The sequence below is a fragment of the Bacillus rossius genome, chromosome 2 (assembly GCF_032445375.1).
Source record: "Bacillus rossius redtenbacheri isolate Brsri chromosome 2, Brsri_v3, whole genome shotgun sequence".
NCBI lineage: Eukaryota > Metazoa > Arthropoda > Insecta > Phasmatodea > Bacillidae > Bacillus > Bacillus rossius.
The window spans coordinates 67475469-67498005 of record NC_086331.1 but is presented as its reverse complement, the minus strand read 5'-3'; positions in this window follow the sequence as shown (position 1 = coordinate 67498005).

Here is a 22537-nt window from a genome sequence, read left to right as displayed (position 1 = left end):
TTTGTTTGAATATTACGAGGACTGCAGTATCACCCACGAGCAAACGAGTTTAGGGAAAGTGCGCGCACAGGACTGATAGAAACTTTATATTATCTTTCAACTATAGTTTTATATATATATATATATTTGTATAGGATAACTATGTGTTTAATGTAATGTATACATGGGGGGGTTGTAATCCTTGGTAGCCATGATAGTAAATAATGACTGCACTTAATTTTTGTGTTTTTTATAATGGTACTCACACATTGCCCGGGGAATAAGCTATTTACCTTTGGTTGGCCTTGGGGCATGAGAGTGGCAAAAAGTTGCTAATCGCACTGTTGCGGCAGTTAAGCAGCAGGGCGGTTGCAATTTATCTGCGCATTCAACACTGCTTCGCAGCAATATAGAAAACAAAAACAAAAAGTCACAACAACAATTTTTATAGATCAAACCAGGGGGTTATGGGTCACAAAAAGGCGACCTGGGACTCCTCCACAGGCCTCGGGGTTCGATGCCAAATCTCGGTAATCAAGCCCCTAGGCCCACACTGGCGATGATGAAATCCCTGTCAGTCGGACGTGAGTCTGCTTGGTATTGCTTCATTAAGCGAATATTCTGAGCCTGTCCCCAGGGCAGTCACACTCCAGCTCCGGGCGTGTTCACACCGCGTGGAGCCTACAGTTTAAAGTTTACGCTGCGTATGCAATTCGAAATGGTCCGAAGCACGCAGGTGCAGGATTGGCCCACGTAGGGTTCGCTGCCTGTGTTTCCAGGGCTGACTCCCATGACTGAAGGGCGCGGCCCGCCTGGTAGGCTTCACCTCCAGTGCCGGTTGAGTTTCGGAAAGTCATGGGATTTTGAATTGTGAAATTAAAACAACTATAAAAGCTACAAAATATAACTTCAGCATAATAAACTCCTCCTCGATTCAAAATGGTCCGAAGCACGCAGGTGCAGGATTGGCCCACGTAGGGTTCGCTGCCTGTGTTTCCAGGGCTGACTCCCGATGCCTGAAGGGCGCGGCCCGCCTGTTAGGCCTCACCTCCAGTGCCGGCTGCGTTTCGGAAAGGCATGGGATTTTGAATCATAAGGAAATACTCTCCTACTTGAATAATTAATAACATATATATTTTCTTTAATTCTCTGCTAATCTCTCTCCTAGCTAATTCAAAATGGTCTGAAGCACGCAGGTGCAGGATTGGCCCACGTAGGGTTCGCTGCCTGTGTTGCCAGGGCTGACTCCCGATGTCTGAAGGGCGCGACCCACCTTGTAGGCTTCACCTCCAGTGCCGACTGCCTTTCGGAAGGCATGGGATTTTGAATTATCAAAGCTATCTCCATAAATCTATTATGTCCATAAATATATTTTCCTTCCCCGGGGTAAATAAAATTTACAGCTACACCACTACAACACGCGCGACAAACCACGGGCCACACACACATCATAGCACCTTTCCATGGCATAATCCTGCAGGTGAACTGATAGGGGGAGCTGCCCCAGCCCTCGCTGGGGATCCGGGCCGAGAGGCATGCATGCCTGTCAGGGCAGGGCTCTGGGGGTATGAACAGTAGCATTAAGTCAAGATTTAATTAAATTAAAAAAATTAAAAATGATAAATTAATTTAAAAAAAGTCTGGACGAGGGCATTTTTCCGCCCAAATAATAAAACAGGACGACCTTCATTGGAAATATAATCAACTAACTTCACTCTCTATGTTACAGGTTTTAGAAGACAACAGACTGGGGGCTAGCTAAAGAAATACTGGCTTAGCCTAACTTTGACCGAGCTATGTCGGAACGCAATATTTCGGTCCTTAAGGCGGCCAGAGGTTTACTAATCCAAGCAATTTCTTTTACCATCTCACCAACACGATCACACGATTATATGCCTGCGCGAGTGTCGGCCTGAACTACCTTTTACATGCACTAATTGGCTAACTACCCTTGCATGTTATGTGTTCCCAGGGGTTCGTAGGAGCGGCTCGCACAGCTTTACAGTACACGTTTAACTAGATCACTTGAAATTACAGCACACCGACAAGCCTCTAATGAACACCAACACGACACTACATCACTCCAGTTAGCCGATCTAACTGGTGGGGAGCTTCACTCCCCCGCCGAATTAGGTACACCTAAGTTGTATAGCATTACACAACCTACCAGCGCACACACAGGCCAGTGTGCCAAACCTATCCCACAAGACAAGCACCCACGCCGTCGATTCAAATGATTTTTCACCAGTGTGGGGTGCACCTAAATTACAATGCACTTAGCAAGTTATAGAAACTTCGGTTTCTGGCCTCTCTCACGCTTACTGCCGCGGATGGCAATATTAGGTATGAATCGGCGGCGCCAGCTCAGTCACCCGATAACTCCGGACGCGCTGACATGCGTGTGGAGCTAACAACCTCCTGTCCAAAACACACACGTTTCTCACCCTGTCAGGGCAGGGCCATACAGGAATACTGGTAGGGAGTCCGCCCCAAACTCCCACTGGGGATCCATGCCGAGAGGCATGCTTACCTGTCAGGGCAGAGCTCTGGGGGTTTGTACAGTTAGTTTAAGGAAATAGATGATAAAAAAATTAAAAAATGACAAATAATAAAAACATATATTTTAAAAAATAATAAAAAATAAAATTAAAATATGGACGAAGATTTTCTGCCATAATTTCAATTTGCGACCTGTACAAAGATAACAAATAGCATGGCTCCTTTTGTTCTAGGAATAAGGTGACAACAGCCCTCTGGGCAGCAACTGGCTTAGCCTACTTTTGACCGAAACTGTTTTGGAACGCAACAGTTCGGTACATAAGGCAGCCAGCAGGGTACTAACCTATGTTAATTTATTTACCGTTCACCAACACGACTACACGATGATACGCCTGTGCGAGTGTCAGCCTGAGTCACCTGTGCCATGCACATATGGGCTAACTACCCATGAATGTACTGAATTCCAGGGGTCTCGTTGGAGCAGCTCGCACAGCTCTACACTACACGCCACACTAGAGTTTAAATAGGTCACTTGACATTTCAGCTCACTTAAATGCCTCTAATGTCCATCAACATGACACTACATCACGCCAGTTAGCCGAGCGAACTGGTGGGGAGCTTCTCTCCCCCGCTGACGACAGGTACACGCAAATTCTCAAAGGCTACGGCCAGACAAGCGTTATTTGCAGCAATGTTGAGCGCAACAAATAAAGCTAGCATTAAAAGTCGCAGCGCATGGCCAGACACGAGCGTCTAATGTCGCGTGAAAAACGGCGTGAAATGTCGCAAGTGAAACGATACACGGCCACACGTGCAACAAATAGCGCTCGCTGCAGCCAGTTGATTGTAGTGTTTCCACTATGGATGTCGTGGAGGAAGCTGCAGTAGTAGCAGCACTTGTACATCGACGACGAAAACGTCAAAGGAAATTGTGGGTACACCCTTTAATTAGTGAACGTCCAACAAAGGGGAAGTATATACTACTGCATGAAAAACTGAACTGAAGCAGTACCCCAACAAATTTCATGAGTATTACCGTATGCTGGTGAATTCATTTATTTACCTGCTATCAGCTTTGACTGTGAGTGGTATGTTAGCAAAACCGAACACCGTTATGCGGGACTGTATAGGAGTGAAAGAAAAACTAGTAGTTACACTAAGGGTAAGTTTAATGTAGTGATAATACAGTGTTACAAGATATAAAACTAAAATTAGAAAGCACCAAACTGTTGTGCATCAAGGCAACTTAAACAGTGACATGATAGACTCGTCTGACTCATGTGATGCCACAGATGTAGGCGACTGTAATGATGTATCTTGGGTACACTGGACGAAAGATGGTTGGGCACCGTAAGATGATGGAGCTTGTGGATAGAAATCCAGAGTCGGTGCACTGGAGAATGATTTCATTACCTCCAGCATCCTAATCTGCATGTCCAATTTATACTCATGTTTGACAGCTTGCTTGCTAGGTAGCAAAGATAATAGAAACATTCGATCTGGGTCGCGTTCAAGTTCTTCAATAATATTTCGTGTTATCTTGTTACTCCGAAGAACATCTATGAGTTCCCGCTCAAAAGAGTTGGCACCTCTTTTGCGTTGGTGAGAATTTGTCGGCCTGCTGACTGTAGGCCCGATCACTTAAACATCCCCTTGCTCGTCCTCCATCCTATGCCCTGATCCATCCATGTCAGGTGAAGGATGTGACTCTTCTACATCCATATTTCCAGTGGTCCTGTAATATATATTATACGGTGTTAGGAAAAACTTCCACGTCTTTCTGTACTGTATTGAAAACACTTGTGCTTATAATACGCACCATCTACTAACTGCAAAATGGTCCCTGGCATTGGTATTGCACACACACCACCACGAATTTGAAATGTATTTTAACTGTAGTGCACTAATCGACTAACACATATCATATCACAACAAAAGCCATCAACTTGCAAGGTTTTCCCAGGTGTTGCACGAAGTTTTTAACAGAGTAGTTGTCTGTAAATATACATATTTTAGGACATCCGAATCTATACACACCGATTTCGCCGATAAGGTAATATTATTTATGTCCATTGGTTACTCTTTTGCCTATGAAGATCTTTAAATTCCTGTTCGTATAATTTTACAACCATGTCTCAAAATGTAAAACATGTGATTTAATTTATAACTCTTAAATCATAAACGTACCAACAATATCTTGTTGTTTACAAACATACATGCACATATTCTGATATACTATTATATGTCTATTGCACTTACCACATGCATTTTTTTCTTCATTCGTCATGTCGTTCCATTTCTCGCCGACAACATTTTTTGCGATGCTAAAACACGAATCCATTTTCAAGGTACGAATCTTGTATGTTTCGCATTTCGTATCGTATAAACATGGTCGACTTTCAATTTCCAGTATAATTCGTTCACTGTCAATATAACTAAAATCTATTGCGCGCTACGTAGATCAACGTGCGTGGCTCTTCGTTCCTCCGTCTGCTGCAAATGTCGCACGTCTGGCCCGAATACTACCGCATTTGTCGCGCCCAGAAATGGGTCCGGTCCTATTCGTTCTGCGTGACGCGCGTGTCGCAGCTCGCTTCACTTGCTGCGGCGCGTTATTTGCGGCGCGTCTGGTCAGCCACGCTTGCTGCAATGCGACGTATTTTCTGGCTACATTTTGCAGCGCACGAGCCGCTGCAAATAACGCTCGTCTGGCCGTAGCCTAAGGCGTTATTTGCAGCGGCTCGTGCGCTGCAAAATGTAGCCAGAAAATGCGTCGCATGGCAGCAAGTGTGGCTGACCAGACGCGCCGCAAATGACCCGCCGCAGCAAGTGAAGCGAGCTGCGACACGCGCGTCACGCAGAACGAACAGGACTGCACCCATTTCTGGGCGCGACAAATGCGGCAGTATACCGACCAGACGTGCGACATTTGCAGCAGACGGAGGAACGAAGAGCCACGCACGGTGATCTACGTAGCGCGCAATGGATTTTAGTAATATTGACAGTGAACCATAGGCGTGCCTACAGGGGGGGCCAGGTGGGCCATGGCCCACCTGGCCCCCCCCTAATGTAATCACTCAGATCGGCATTTTCTCTAATGCGTTCGTTAAAATTCATATATTCCTGGCACTGTGACAATCAAACTGTTTTTCAATGTTGCAGCGTGCTAATTAACAATATTTTTAAACATTTTATCGTTCTGGAAATACAGCCCCCTTAGTTTATTTTAATCACGAGGTCCCTTAAAATGGCCCAGCAAAAAAAAAACATTTAAGAGGTTTGTTAAAGTTCTGTTGTCTGAATTGTTGTGTTTGCATTCACAAAAAAGTTCATTTCAAGGTAGATCTGGACCAAGCTATTGGAAAATTCGAGGGCGATAAATGTGTAAGTAGTATCTACCCTTTAAACATTGTCTATGGAAAAAAAAAACATATTTTCAAGATTGTTAAAATTATACGGATATAAATATTAACTAGTAAACATGTCTCGTTGATACTGCACAAAAATATAAACACGGAAATGAGTGAATGTATTTAGGCTATTTAACATTCTAAATTCAGCTTCTGATTTGAAAATTTGGCAGGTCCCCCCGTAATGGAAATGTCTGGGCACGCCTATGCAGTGAACAAATTATACTGGAAGTTGTAAGTCGACCATCTTTATACGATACGAAATGCGAAACATACAAGAATCTTACCTTGAAAATGGTTTCGTGGTTGAGCGTCGCAAAAAATGTTGTCGGCGAGAAATGGAATGACATGACGAATGAAATACTTCCCCTTTGTTGGAAGTTCACTAATTAAAGGGTGTACCCACAATTTCCTTCGACGTTTTTGTCGTCGATGTACAAGTGCTGCTACTACTGCAGCTTCCTCCACGACATCCATAGTGGGAACACTACAATCAACTGGCTGCAGCGAGCGCTATTTGTAGCATGTTTGGCCGTGTATCGTTTCACTTGCGACATTTCACGCCGTTTTTCACATGACATTTGACGCTCGTGTCTGGCCATGCGCTGCGACTTTTAACGCTAGCTACGGCCACACGTGCGTGTTTTCACGTGGCAGCTGTAGCGTGTTTTGACGCAGCGTGAGATCCTGAGCGACAGATGGCCACACGCGCGTCTTTTCACGCTGAAGGCTAGCGCGTGATTTCACGCAGAAAAAGTCCGCTACCTGGCCACATGTGCATCGGTGCGTGAACTAACAGCATCTCCACTGCGCACTTTTCATTATGAATGGGAGTTCATTAAGCAAGAACGCTGTTCTTGTATTATGTGCTGTGTTGGTTTTTCGCAGGCGGCGTCGTCGTCGGCGGGGGCATCGAAGAAAAGACTGGGTCCATCCCATACTGAGTGAGAGGTCAGCGAAAGGAAAATTTGTGCTCTTACATAGTAAACAGAAAGAAAATCCAGACAAGTTTTTTGAGTACTTCAGAATGTCCGTTAACTCATTTGAAATGCTTCTGTGTATGGTGAAAAAAAATATATCAAAAAATAGTACAGCAATGAGAGAATGTGTAAGTGCTGAAGAAAAACTCGCAGTGACATTAAGGTAAGTTATCTTTTGCTACTATTTTAATTTACTTTTTCTTTTCAAAATATTTTACGAAATTAGAAAACGGCATGAAAACAAAAAGACATACAAGCAAAAAAAAATTCATTAAGTAGTCATCGTGGGGGCCCACATAAATTTCAACAGGGGATGGTTTATTGATTATTATAATAAGTTATAACGTGACAGGGTCTTACGTTGCACGTAAGTGTTCAAGATGATTAAACTATGTTATTTTTGTTTGCTTTCCTTTTTCTAGAATTAATACATATGTTAAGTATTTTATAATATTTTAATATTTTTTAAAATTGTATATTATAAAATTTTTTATTGTACTGAAATCATGTTGCAGGTACCTGTGCACTGGGAATTCTATCCGTTCTCTACACATTGAATATCTTCTAGGACGTTCTAAAATATTGCTGGCATTATTCGAGACACTTGCACTGCCATGTGGGAAGAGTAGAAAGAAATATACATGAAACCACCAACTGAAGAAGATTGAATGAACATCAGTGATCTGTATGAGGGAAGAGCAAACTTCCCGCATTGTGTAGGTGGTTTAGACGGTAAGCATGTAAGAATAATAAATCCGTGGAATTCAGGTATCGAATTTTTTAATTATAAGAAGTATTTTTCTATTGTACTTATGGCTGTTGCTGACAGTAATTATTGTTTCACGTTCATTGACGTAGGATCGTTTGGTCGTGAAGGAGATTCAAATATATTGAAAAGGACTTAATTAGGGAAAAAACTTTACAGCCAAACTTTGAATTTTCCACAAACAGTGCCTTTAAAAAACAATCCTTCTGGAATAGTACTTCCATATGTGTTTGTAGCCGATGAAGCTTTTGCAATCAGTGAATGTTTATTGAGACCTTATCCTGCAAAATACCTTACGCCTACAAAAACGATTTTCAACTACAGATTATCACGAGCACGGCGTCATGTGGAATGTGCATTTGGCATTTTATCGAATAAATTGCGAATTTTCCATCGCCCAATTGATGTTAGCGTAGATGTGGCAGATATCATAATTCAAGCATGTTGTGTACTTCATAATTTCGTGAGAAAGCAAGGCGGCTACAATTTCGACGACACCCTGTCTTGTACACTGGACAGCATTCCTGCTTACGGAACGAGCGGAAACAATAGTGGAAAAGCGGTCAGATCATTTTGCTGATTACTTCAGTTCTGCACAAGGGTCAGTACCGTGGCAAAGTTCTGTTAACATTTCTGATTATAGACGATGTTCGGTTTCAATACCGACAGATTATGTTTTCTTTGTGTCGGTAACATTTACGGGGGCTCAGATTTACTAACTGAATTTCCCACGTGGCTTCAATGTCATTAGTGAAGACAATTTTTTTTTTACTAAACATAAAGTTAAAGAAAAGATAAATATCCACTTTATAATCATATGTGGTTGATACTAGTTGAAATTGCATTGTGCACGTGCAATAAGCAATTATGTATTGTAATTAACATGTATTTGTATATTTGTAAGTAAATTAACAGACAATTACTATGATGTAATAACATTTCAAAAACATTAAATAAGTTTTAAAAAATAAATGTAGATTTTTTGTTATTACTTTGATATTTATTCTGTCAATCCATAAAGTTGGCCTTACGCTTTACACACAAATTTTAGATTAAACCAACATTCTTTCTTCTTTTCTCGGTCTTTAAAATCTTTACATTTGTTGTCATACAGACATGGGTATTTCTGTACTTCTAAAATGATTAATTTACTATCTAAATCCATTACGATACTATTTCAAGTGTCACTACACAGTGAAACACCACAAGAACAGCAGCATGGCGTGATTTCCCGCACGTGTGGCCAGGTATCGACTGAAACGCTAGCGTGAAAACACGCCAACGAATGGACCGCGGCGCATTCTCGAGCGGGCGACCTCAAAGACGCGCCTACCTGTCGTCTGCCGGGCGGGAATTCACGCTGCGTGTGGCCGGTCCCATTCTCCTTACCGAGGTCCATATTTCTGGCGTGTTTCCACGCTTAATCTCGGCGTGAAAACACGCACGTGTGGCCCTAGCCTTAGCATTACACAACCTACCAGAGCACACACATAGGCCCGTGTGCCAAACTTATCCAACAAGACATGCGCCCCGCCCGTTGATCCAAGTGATTCTAACAAAAGTGTGGGGTTCATCTTGATTTACTATGCACTGAGGGAGTCATAGAAACCTAGGTTTCTGGCCTCGCACACACTAAATGCCCCGGTTGGCAGTATGATGGATTGGCGGCGGTGGATTTCGGGCGTTTGTATTTTTGTGTTATGTCGGGATCATGATTTCCAAGTGAGGAAACATGCGGATTTAAACTATTCACGCATTTATCGTAAAACGTTTGTGTAGTTCGAATGTAAATGTCTTGCAAAGTTTCCGATTCCGTTTCGCGATGCAAAGCTTCTACATGACAGTATACTGGGGCGTCTTTAGCGATTCGAATACATTTGTTTTGAATTAGCTGTAGTTTCAGCAAGTGTGTGCGGGCTGCAGTTGCCCAGACCGGGGCTGCATATGTTATGATGGGGCGGATAAGTGCTTTGTAAAGCAGCAAGCCATTTTTGACTGTGCTGCCGCGTCGCCTACTCATGACTGGGTATAGGGAGCTGATTCTAGCCTGCGCTTGTGTTCGTTTGGCGTATATGTGATTACGCCATAGCAGTTTCTTGTCCATATGTACACCTAGATATTTAACTACGTCTTTGTGGGGAATGTTTTCGTTGAACAGACTAATGTGTAGCCTGTTGTCGACAGGTGTAATGCGTTTGCAGGTAAACACAATTGCTTCGGACTTTATGTATTAACTTTGATTCGCCAGGTCGTGCAACAGTGTTGGAACTCGGTGAGTGCGACTTGTAGTCTGCCTGTGGCTAGCTGGAGATTGTGGGACCTACTATACATCACAGTGTCGTCTGCAGAGCAGCCTAGCTTGATGAGGTGGTGTGTGGGGCGTGGCATATTGCTTACGTATATATTAAATAGGACAGGGCCTAGGATGCTACCTTGTGGTACTCCTGCTCTTATTTGTTTGACGCCTGATAGAGCTCCTGCAGTGAATACTCTGAATGTTCTGTCTGCTAGGTAGGACGCGACTAGCTTGATATAGCAGTCTGGGAAACCTGTCTGATATTGTTTGTAAATTAACCCCGCATGAAATACTCTGTCGAAGGCTTTTTCTACGTCTATAGACGTTGCGACTACGTAATCGTGTGCGTTAAATGCGCTCGTTATCTCTTTTGTGAGACGCACTAGTTGGTGTACTGTCGAGTGAGTACTGCGGAAGCCGAACTGTTCGTTTGGCAGTATGTTTTTGTCGTAGATGTGTCGATTGAGACGATTTAGTAGGATACATTCTGCGACTTTCGACACAGTGCTTAACAGGCTGATTGGTCTGTAGTTTCGGGGTAGTGTTTTGTCTTTACCAGGCTTGTGGAAGACTATAACTTGTGCTTCCTTCCACTGGGAGGGGAAAATACTTAGTCTAAACATTGCATTTATGCATTCCGCTAAACATTCAAGATTTCGTTTGGGAGTTGTTTGAAAACAACAGCTTGTATGCCATTGTTCCCAGGAGCTTTGCGTGGCTTCATTTTTCTGATAGCTCGCTTTATTTCCTGTGCTTGTGTTCGCAAGGGGTCGGAGACTGTAGGCTGTTGCAGTTTAACACGAAGTTCGCGGTAAATTTGTGTGGCGAATTGCCTGTCGCAGGGCTGAAATTAAGCTGAAAGCTGTTTCTAGTGTGTCGGCGAAGGCCTGTGCCTTGTGTTGTGGCTGGAAAACTACGTTATTGATTGTTTGGAGTGGCCGAATTTTATCCGATTTGTTTAGGATTAGTTTCGTCAGAGCCCAGGTACTGCCGTCCTGGGTTTAGAGTTTTGATATTTTTGATTCCCACTGGCTGCTGCGCCAGAGTGAAATTTCGTTAGATATGACTGTTTTGAGTTCGTTAATTCGGCATTTCGTCTGTTGTGTACGTCGCCGTATGTATTCTCGTCGCAGTCGATTTTTTTTTGGTAATCAAGCTGCGGATGTACTCTGGCAGTTCGTCATGCGCTAACCTAACCTCCTTTCTGGGATGCACTGGCTAATACCATCCTGGAGTTTTACAGTTAACTCTGTTATTGCGGAATCTAGGTTTTCACTATTTCAATATTAATTTCGGCCGCGTCAGGGAGATTTATCGTTAAGTAATTTTTAAAACGTTGCCAATCTGCGTTCTTTAATCCCTAACTTTACGCGGTGGGTTTTTGTCTGAAGTTGCGCCACCAAAGCTTAAATGGACAGGGAAATGGTCTGACGACATGTGTACAACCTCGAGTTCGAATACCGTGTTGACACGGTTATTTAAGGCGATATCTAAAATATCGGGTAAGCTATTAAGTCTGCTTGAGTCATTTTTTGGCTCGGAGGGAGTATGTACATGATAGTTTTTATTAAGCTGGTGGGTGTAGAGTAGTTTGCCGTTCGCTGTGGCGCGCCTACAGTTACAGCTCTTAGATCTTTTGTCCAATTGGAGCTTTGGAGCTGTTGGAAAGATTGGAGCTTTGTAGCACTTGGAGCTGTTGGAGCGATTGGAGCTTTGTAGTATTTGGAGCTGTTGGAGCACTTGGAGCGATTAGAGGATTGGAGGATTGGAGCTGTTGGAGCTGTTGGAGCATTTGGAGCAGTTGGAGCACTTGAAGCTGTTGGTCAATTGGAACTGATGTACAAATTGGAGCAGTTGGAGCTGTTATAACCATTTGGAGCTTTGGAGCACCTGGAACTGTTAGCCAATTGGAGCAATTGGAGCATTGGAGCACTTGGAGCAATTGAAGCATTGGAGCATTGACCTTTGGAGTGAATGCCTGTTGGTGCCAAAGACAGTTCGAGCTTAAGACTGATGGATCCAAAGACATTTGTACTGTTCTTGACAATATCATACAGAACATTATCAATTAGCTTTCTGATGAAGTAACTGCATATGGACCTTTGAAATATAACTTGTGATTGGACTGTGTACATGGTAAGCCGTATATGTTGGAGGACAGAGTGAAGAAGTGTGCATTCAAGACAGTGAATACTCCCATTTACAGTTCTGACGATGTGAAGTGATTAGAGCTGAGAATGAGTCATTTCACGCCAATGCAGTACTGAATGTTTATTAGATTGTTAACTTTCGCCAGTGTTTATGTAGTAGAGTAGAAATTAAATAATATATTTTTTTTATTTGTACTTTTGTGGTGTTTTATTTTTCGTACCTGTCATTTTTGGTTTAAATAATTGACCAAGGATCGAACCAAGGACAGGAACAAATCGAATTAATGTAAATAAATGAGTGATTTTTTTAAAATGTATTTTGAACTTTTTCCCGAAATTCTAGTTTAATTATTACAGATTTTCAAGTGGCACACACAAGCACTTACTGAAGGCTGGTTAATGTGGAACTGAAGCAACGTTCAGGATTTTGAACATGATTTATTAAGTATGTTTTACATAAAATTAGTTTTCTTGCATCCCCTAGGAATCGAACTAAGGACAGGAACTAATCGAATCAATCGGTATATTAGTTACAAATTTATTTAATGAATTTTGTGAATTTTTCCTGAATTTCTGGGTAATTAATTACGAATTACTAATATGGAGGACATATAGGCTTACTGGAGGCTGAATTATGATTAACTTAAGCCTCTTTTAAAATTCTGAACATGATTTATTAAATATTATTTTTTACATAATATATATTTTTGCATTAGCCAGGGATTAAACCAAGTACAGGAATCGATCTATTCAATCAGTAAATTAAGAAGTGATTTGTTTTAGGATTTTTGGAATTTTTCTCGAATTTCTAGGTCAATATTTACACAATTCCAAGATGGCACCCAAATTTAAATATGGTGGACGTTGAAGTAATAATAAATGAATACTGCACTCTAGTGGACGAAAATCAAACTAACATAATGGTAGCGCACTCTAGCAGACGAAAACAAGATGGCGGACATGACGTTTTACTAGCTTGGCTATATATATATATATATATATATATATATATATATATATATATATATATATATATATTGAAGTATCGTGGTGGGGGCTAGCAAGGTACCTCACACTTCACCTCAACCTCAGCACTATACCAAAAGCGCGCAAAGACAATTAACCCCTTCTGTTAGGGGCACACAGACCGTAATGTGTGGTAAACTAATTGTGAACAAGAAAGCAAAAGGCAAAATTAGAAAAAAATATAGTATAAAATTTATTCAAAATATTAGAATCCAATACAATAAGTTTCAAAAATATAAATAGTACAGATGCTAACAAGATGATATATATATATATGCATAAATAAGTGTATTATACAATCCATTAATATTCTGACAAAAGGACACTATAATAAGAAACCTTTATAGCACATAAGAAAAAGACGACGCATATGTGATCCAGTAAGTGCCAAGAGGCTTAGTTACGTTACATTTAACCTTCTCAAAAGAGGTGTGTTTAAGGGCACTATGGCACAATGACACCATTTATTTTAAAACAAAATATAAAATACCGTAACAATAAGATTACTGCAGTACTTACTATTCTCAGATATGGGATTACCTACACTTGCATGCCCATTCAATAGCAGTTTACAATACCCACGTGGGTGAGTACATGAGCCCTCAAACAAAAACGTAAAACCGTTGATTCTAATAAGGGCGTAAGTAACAGTGCTTGAACACATCAATATGTATACATCTAATTCAATAATTACAAAAGAAACGTGCTGTCTGTCCGGTCGTGGAGCTGCGTAACAAGGATCACAGAGTACGGAACCTAAAGGATGAGAAAGGCGCGACCAAGTTAAAAAAAGGGGGTGTAATTAGCATACACGAAAAACGTAAGCAAGCTATACAATGGGACCCGCAAGTCACCACTAACGCAGCTATAAAGTAGTACAACGGCCACGCCCGCTGTCAAAGGGCAATCAGAAACTCAGTGTAAAACTAAAGCAAATTTAGTAGTCTACGCATGGCCACAAATCACCAAACGTCAAAAAGTAAGCTACCGACCAGAAAAAGAAGCTTGCCATCGTCAGGATGGCCGACGTAGCAGCACCACCGACGAAACCGCGAACCCGAACAGAACAGTCCGAGCTTATGCTAAAACCAGAGCTATATACCCAAGCTAGAGGGCACTAGTGTAGCAATCAGTAGGCCTGGAGAGGGGAGGAGCCTACGTCACGCGTACGTCAGAAGGGAAGGAGCGAGAGGAAATTTAAAGGGGAGGAGCCAGCGGGCGCCGCGCCGGCGAGGTAAGGCTTACGCATCAATATATATATATATATAGGTATATATTTACCTTGGCATAAGTGGTCGGATGTCGAGGAAAGAAAAAGGAGCTGCGCTGCGGAGGAGGACGGACGCATCCAGGAGCCGCTCGTCCCGACCTTTGCATCTAAGCTGTGTGTAGCACTTTTCAGTGCTACCCAGCGGTTCTTGAAAGGTAGCCTGTGAACTCAGTGTGCGCAGGCAGGTAATCTGAGCTACGGTAAGCAGGTAAGGGTATTTTATTTATGACGACCAACGAGCCCTGTGACACCCGGGGAGTTAGATCCCCTACAGCCTAGCCTGAACCCGGCTAACTTAGCCCCGGGGGACGGTCAGTGGGTGCGCTAGGGTGTGAGGCACAGACTTCATAATGACGACGGAAATCGACGAAATGACGTCCTCCCCTCAGGAGGGAATGAATGACGGTGACTGGCAGACAGTCGCCACTAAGAAGGCAAAGAGGTCGCACCATGAGATGGCGGCCTCTACCTCCGACCAGCAGGCGGCCTCCCCCCCCCTCAACAGCCACCTGCGGCAGCGACAAAGGCTCCTCGCGTCAAGCCACTCTTCGTGTTTCTTGACCAGGGGCACCAATACCCGCGTGTATACCATGCGCTGAAAAACGCTCTCACCGAGCGTTTTACATGTACCAACCGCGGCAAAGACGAACTCATGGTGCACACCGCCTCCATCGCGGACTACGCACGCGCGATTAAGGCCCTTCAGGCCATTGGGGCACAGCATTCGATACTCTTGCAACAGCACGAAGTGCCGAAGAAATTCGTGCTGCGCGGCGTCCACCGACACACGCCGACGGACTTCCTGCAGGAGGATTTCGCCGCACTAAACCTGCCTGTCCAGAACCACTGGTTCCTGGAAAACAGGCAGCGGCGAGAAAAGTGCGACGCCCTCGTCATCGAGGTCCCGCAATCGTGCGACACGGCTCGCATACAGGCTCTGCGCGAGTTCGCAGGAATGCGGATTCGCGTAGACGACTACCGACGTCCGAAGGGCCCGGCGCAGTGCAGCAACTGCCAGCGTTTTAATCACGTTGGCAAGGGCTGCAGTGCGGCATCAGTCTGCCGATGGTGCAGCGGCCCGCACAGCGCCACCGACTGCCCGAACGGGGGCAAACAAGAGCACAAGAAGTGTGCCCACTGTACCGAGCAGCACTGCTCCAACTTCAAAGGGTGCAGTGCCTACAAGAAGAAGACGCGGAGGCAACTTCCCCCCCAAGAGCGTAAGAAGCGGGAGCAGCAGTCCCGCCGCGACATGCGCGACAACATGCACGCCACAGACCAGCCCCAACCACCTCAACAGCGGGCACCACAGGGGCACCACGCCCCCCACGACACGACCCCTGGGGCCCACCGCCGCCGTGCTTCGGCGACTATCTGGCGCAGGCCAGTGGGAGCCGGTTTGCGCCCCTGCAGCAGCACTGGGAGCCCAGCCACAATGAGCTGGACTACCCAGTGCTTGCCAACAACCCATGGCAGAGGAAGAAGGGGTTCAAGAAGAACCCCACGGGCCACAAAAATGGCCAAGGAAAACCCCCGCGCCCCGCCCAGGACAGGCCCCGACAGCCTGCCCAGGACAAGCTGGCAGCCACCAAGCCAGCTCAAACACCGGCGAAGAGGACGCCAGCTCCCGCACAGCCGCAGGCCGCACCTGAGGCTGCCATGGCTGTTGACGCAGCGCCAGAGCTGCCAACTGCCCAGCCGACACCCCCCACCAGCGCACCGGCACCGCAGCTCGGGGACATCCAGGCGGTAATCTACTCCCACGAAGCCATTCGTGGAGACGCCCGACTGCAGAGCGCCATCGGCCCTCTGTGCCAGCTTCTGGTCATCTGGCTGGACACATCCAAATCCATGGCCGACAAAATACGAGCCATCATGGATTGCGTATGTGTGCTTGCTGGCGTCATAAATGACCAGCCTTAACTCGGCCCCGAGTTGCAACACAACCCCGGCCACTAGACATAAGTTACATTCCCTCCTATTCTGGAATGCACGCGGCCTTAAAAATAAATAACCAGAACTTATTAACCACCTCGATAAACATAAAATAAAAATAGCTGCGATCAATGAAACCCATTTAAAACCGACAGACAGGCTGACAATATTAAATTATGTCATACATAGGCGCGACCGAGACGCACGAGGCGGCGGAGTAGCCCTTGCTGTACACACTAGTGTATAACACACTGCCTGCCAGCTCCCTGATTTCCAACAACTGGAGGCTATAGGAATTAATTTAAACATAAATCGGCAACAATTTAAATTAATTGCAATGTACGCCCCACCAGGCAGGTCCCTCAGCGAGGCAGATCTGGATACTTTATATGGAGCGGCCCCGAGCTTCCTTGCTGTAGGTGATATAAATGCCAAACACATAGAGTGGAACTGCAGGCGCGCTACAGCGAACGGCAGACTACTCTACACTCACCAACTCAACAAAAACTACACTGTACATGCTCCCTCAGAGCCCACACATGACTCTGGTCGACTGAACGACATGCCTGATATTTTAGATATCGCCCTGAACAAACGTGTCAACACGGGATTCGAACTCGAGGTTGTACACGACATGTCATCGGATCATTTCCCTGTTCATTTAATATTCGATGACGCAAATATAGACTCCAACCAGCCACGAAAAATCAGGGACTATAAAAACGCGGACTGGCAACAATTTAAAAACTACTTAACAATAAATCTCCCCGACGCGGCCGAAATAACCATTGAAAACAGCGATAATTTAAATTCCGCGATATTAGAACTAACAGATAAAATCCAGGATGGTATTAGCCAGTGCATCCCAGAAAAGGAGGTTAGGTTAGCACACGACGAGCTGCCAGAATACATCCGCAGCTTGATTTCACAAAAAAATCGACTGCGGCGTGAATACACTCGGCGTCGTACACAAGAGACGAAACGCCGAATAAACGAACTACAAACAATCATTTCAGACGAAATCTCACTCTGGCGAGGCAGTCAGTGGGAAACTGAAATCGCGCGACTTGACACCCAGGACGGAAGTGCCTAGACAATGACGAAGCGGATTGTAAATAAATCGGACAAAATCCCGCCCCTTGAAACAAACAATGGCGTAGTTTTTCAGCCCCGTGATAAGGCACAAGCTTTCGCTGACACACTGGAAGCAGCATTCGAGCCCAACATGCAGCCCTGCGATAGGATATTCACGGCGCAAATTTACCGCGAACTCCGTGTTAAATTGCGACTGCCCACAACCTCTGAGCCATTACTTACACAGGCGCAAGAAATAAAGCGCGCGATCAAAAAAATGAAGCCGCGAAAAGCTCCCGGGAATGACGGCATACAGGCTGTTGTTCTCAAACAACTCCCGAACGAAACACTCGAATATCTAGCCGAGTGCATAAATGCAATGTTTCGGTTGTATATTTTTTCCTCACGGTGGAAAGAGGCTAGAGTTATAGTCTTCCACAAGCCAGGTAAAAATAAAACACTGCCACAGAATTACAGACCTATCAGTCTACTAAGTACTGTGTCTAAAGTCGTGGAGAGTATTATACTACACAGACTTAATGTACACATTCACGAGAATAACATACTGCCGAATGAACAATTCGGCTTTCGCAGTACACACTCGACAGTACATCAGCTCGTGCGCCTGACTGAAGAAATCACAAGCGCATTTAATGTACAGGATTACGTAGTCGCTACGTTTATAGATGTAGAGAAAGCCTTCGACAGAGTATTCCATGCGGGGCTAATCTACAAACTCTACCAAACAGGATTTCCAGACTGTTATATTAAACTAGTCGCGTCCTATTTAGCAGACAGAACCTTTAGAGTATCTACTGAAGGAGCTCTATCAAACATAAAACAAATAAGAGCAGGTGTACCACAGGGAAGCATCTTAGGCCCTGTACTCTTTAATATATATGTCAGTGACATGCCACGCCCCGCACACCGACTAGTAAAGCTGGGCTGTTATGCAGATGACACAGTGCTGTATAGCAGGTCCCACAACCTCCGGCTAGCTACCAACAGACTGCAAGTCGCGCTCACTGAGTTCGAACAATGGTGCACGACTTGGTCCAGCGGGGCTCTAATAAATACACCAACTCACAAATTCCCCATTCTTATAGGAATGTTTATTTCTTAATTATTAAGTTAGCAGACTCACTATCGATGAATAGGTGTCCGACCATGTGCCTGACCACGTCCTGCGGTGCAAAAAATCAACATTGGACTAGCCAATGATTGACATGCCCAGGCTGGCAGCACAATGTGTCGGGCATACATGGCTGTGGTAACTGGGGCAACCTGAGTGCTGCGGCCATATAACTTATAGTTGTAAGATGTACCTTTTCTTTTCTTTCAGCTCACCTGGCTGGCTGGCAGCCTGGCGGGAAACGACGAAAGTCGCCCCCTAAAAACCAGTCATGCCCAAACCCCCAAATGCGGAAAAAAATGTCCAAGTGCCCGCCCTTGCTTAGTAGATATTCTCTACTCTTCCAACTCTTCTTCCTGAGCCATCCTTCTATTTCCGTAGCCAACCCGCATGTAATTAATGCATGAAATTTTGCATCCCGCATGTAAGTGCCCAGGGTTTTCCCTGTGTCTATGCAGGTTTTATCTGGGCCCAACTTATCTAGTTTTAGTCTAGAATAGTCAGTGAGGGGAGTTAGTCATGGCGCCAAGCGCTGCCATGGCTGGCAAATCCCCCTCCTAGCACACAATGCATGCACCCTCTCCCGCATGGCTAACCCCTGCATGATTAGAGCGTATAGGCTTCGGCCTGAGACGCACTTAGAGTCTGTCCCTAATCCAGACCCCTCCCAAACACACTTAGTTTTAATTTAGGTTAGGAAAAAATGAAAGGAAAAAATTGGTCGGATGTCAGTCTGCCGGCAGCTTCCGTGGAGAAAGAATCGGTCGCCAATTTTTATTTTGCCATCACCGGGTTCGGACCGAGGACTCCGAGTTCAATGACTTATATGCGTTGTTTATAAAACAATACATTTATTAAAATTTTACTTATTAATTTTTTTATGAATTTAATTTTTTTTCCCGATTTTCTAACATAAAAATTATGGATTTTCAAGATGGAGGGCATAAATGAAAATGCAACGGTGATGTCATAATCTCATATGGTGACCATAGCATGTTAATTGTCACGGTGAAGCTTAGAGCGGTTTGTCGCTTAGAAATTTAAACAGTTTTTAGGAATCTCGAAGCCGGTGTCATTTTTAAGGACTAACACTTGGAAAAGTTTTCCTCAAAATCTGAATTTTTCTCGCGAAAATGGGAAATTTGTACGACTTTTGAGTCATTTTGAGTCAATTTTGAGTAATTTTGAGTAACTTTTGAGTCCAAAATGGCCGCCGTGACGTCTCCTCAGGCTCCTCAACCGTCAAGCCAGCGCCAGTGGCCCCCAAAATATACTACTGATATCAGCTGATTTAAGAGTATTCTCTGTGGGTTTATAATTTAAATTTTTTTCTTATTTTGTATTCTTGAATTTTTTCTATTACAAACAGTGCCCAATTGCAATGGAATACATCGAAAAAATTGAATTAAATCAAAATTTCTTTTTGCACGAATCATTTAAATAATGTAACAGTTTTCAAGTCCAGTTTCACAAGAAAAAGCAAGATCAACACCTGTGTTTATAAAGTACCCTGTGCATGAAGATGTACCTACATTGGAAAAACAGGCAGAGTCTTTTAAACATGCTTCAAAGAACACAAAAATCATATAAAGAAGGGTGAAACTCAAAATATAGAATTACCGAACATGCCCTGGACTACAGTTATTAAATACTGCGAGTAGTATGTAAATAACGGTCCTGAAACTGGCTTCTGGCTGTGGAGCCGGGAGCCGAGCCACCATCTAGGATTATGATGTCACAGCGGCCATCTTGGACTCAAAAATACCGCAAATTTCCTCAAAAATGACTCAAAATTACTAAAAAATTCACGTTTTGAAGAAAAATTTCCCGTTTTCGAGGGAAAAATTCTCGTTGCGAGGGAAAATTAGGATTTCGAAAAACCTCAAAAGTCGTTTTGCCTTAGAAACCACGAAAATTCCTAAAAGAGGCTTAAGCATCCATGTCTACAGCCTCCGATAAGCCTCTGACGTAATCTAGGATTATGACGTCACCGTTGCAATTTCCGTTTCGCCGCCATCTTGAAAAACTGTAATTTTTATGTTAGAAAATCGGGAAAATTTTTAATATTTATTAAAAAAAATATTTAATCAAATTGTTTGATAAAAATTTAATAAAAATCTTAAAAACCACTGTTGCACTTATCGTTACGGTCGCCATCTTGGATTATATAAATGTTGCATGTTTTGTTATGCCCACCATATTGGTTGAGTACTATGTCATCGTTACACTTTATGTTACGACCGACATATTGGATCCTATAATGTTGCATGTTTTGTTACGGCCGCCATCTTGAAAATCTTTATTTTTTATCCTATTTTAATGAAAAAAAGTTGAAAATCGATTCCCGTTCTTGATTCGAAACCGGTGAGGGCAAAAAAAAACAACAGATCCTTCTTCCACAGAAGCCACCAAAAGACTGACAGCCGCCACTTGTTTCATAGCATATATACTATCACCTAGTATGACGTCATGTCCGCCATATTGAAATTTAGTCGCCATCTTGGAAACCTTTATTTATCATCCGATTTTGATGAAAAAAATTCCAAATTTTAAAAAAAATTATCCTTTTAGAATTCTGATTGATTAGATCAATTTCTGTCCTTGATTCGAAACCGCAAAGAGCAATAAAACCCATCAGATCCTTCATCCACAAAAGCCACCTACAGACTGACATACCACCAATATCAAGGTATATCGTCAGCTGGTATGACGTCATGTCCGCCATCTTGTCTTCGTCCGCTGGAGACCATCATCTTGTTTTCGTCTGCTAGAGTGTGTTGGCGACATGTTAGTATAATTTTCTGTTCACCATACCTTTAACCTCGTCTGTTGGCATTGAACTTTGTCATTGACCTTGAACTTTGACCTTGATCTTAAACTTTGACCTTGACCTTGAAATATGACCTTGACCTTGATATTTGACTTTGACCTTGACGTCCATCATGGATCCGACATTTTATGTTCAGTACATGCTACCAGGAGCTACCACCTGCTAGTGGTCATTGCCATCTTGTTTTCGTCTGCTGGAGGACACCATCTTGTGTGTACTCGTCTTACCATCATGCTAGTTTTATTCTAACCTGCTACAGTGCAGTAATCATTTATTATTACTGAGGTGCCCGCCATCTTGAAATTTGGGTGCCATATTTAAATCATTTAATTATTTAGCTAGAAATGCGGGAAAAATTCCAAAATTCTCCGAAAAAATCAATTATTAATTTACAAATTGAATCGTTGGATTCCTGTCCATGGTTAGATTCTTGATCAGTGACAGGTGTAACTAATTATTAAATAAATTTTAGATTCTGTTTTCCATTACCTTTCGCGGAGTGTATTAATCATTCACTCTACGAAAAACAACTCAAGACAATACACCTGACCAACGAATGAAATACAGTGCCGATTAGCCTAACATGAAAGTCTAATTTTTCAATAATCTGAATAACCGATAAGCCGTTCATGTACAAAGCCACACATAAGACCAATTGTCTTCAGTCCATGAGACCAAGTCATGACAATATCAGACGTATAGGCTAGTCATTTCAGGACCGCATGACCTTCTTGGTCGTTAGCTAATTTTATTTAATTAGTCCATCGTGACATTTTTTATACATACTAAAGGACCAAGTGACCTTGAAAAATATTTTAGTAACACCAAGAGGTTTTGAACTAGTAAATATACAGTCCAGTAGTGGCCGGTGATGTTAAATTATGGGTGTTCACGCACTCATACATACACACATGCGAACACATATGCACTCATAGAGAAAAAATAAGAACTCCTACCTTACTGCGTTCTTTAAGCCTGTTTTGGTGTCAGATTATCTGCGTTGGTGCGTGACCGTAGCAGTTACTGCTTATCTTGGAGTCATTAAAGATATATTTCGTTCATTACACAAACTCATGTCTGTATTTGTAGCCCGAACTAACACAACGATGCTTATTGAGCTGACTAATTGTTTTTTAATAGATTTTAAATTGTAATTCAAAATGGTAGATCGCTGATCAAGCCTCACATAA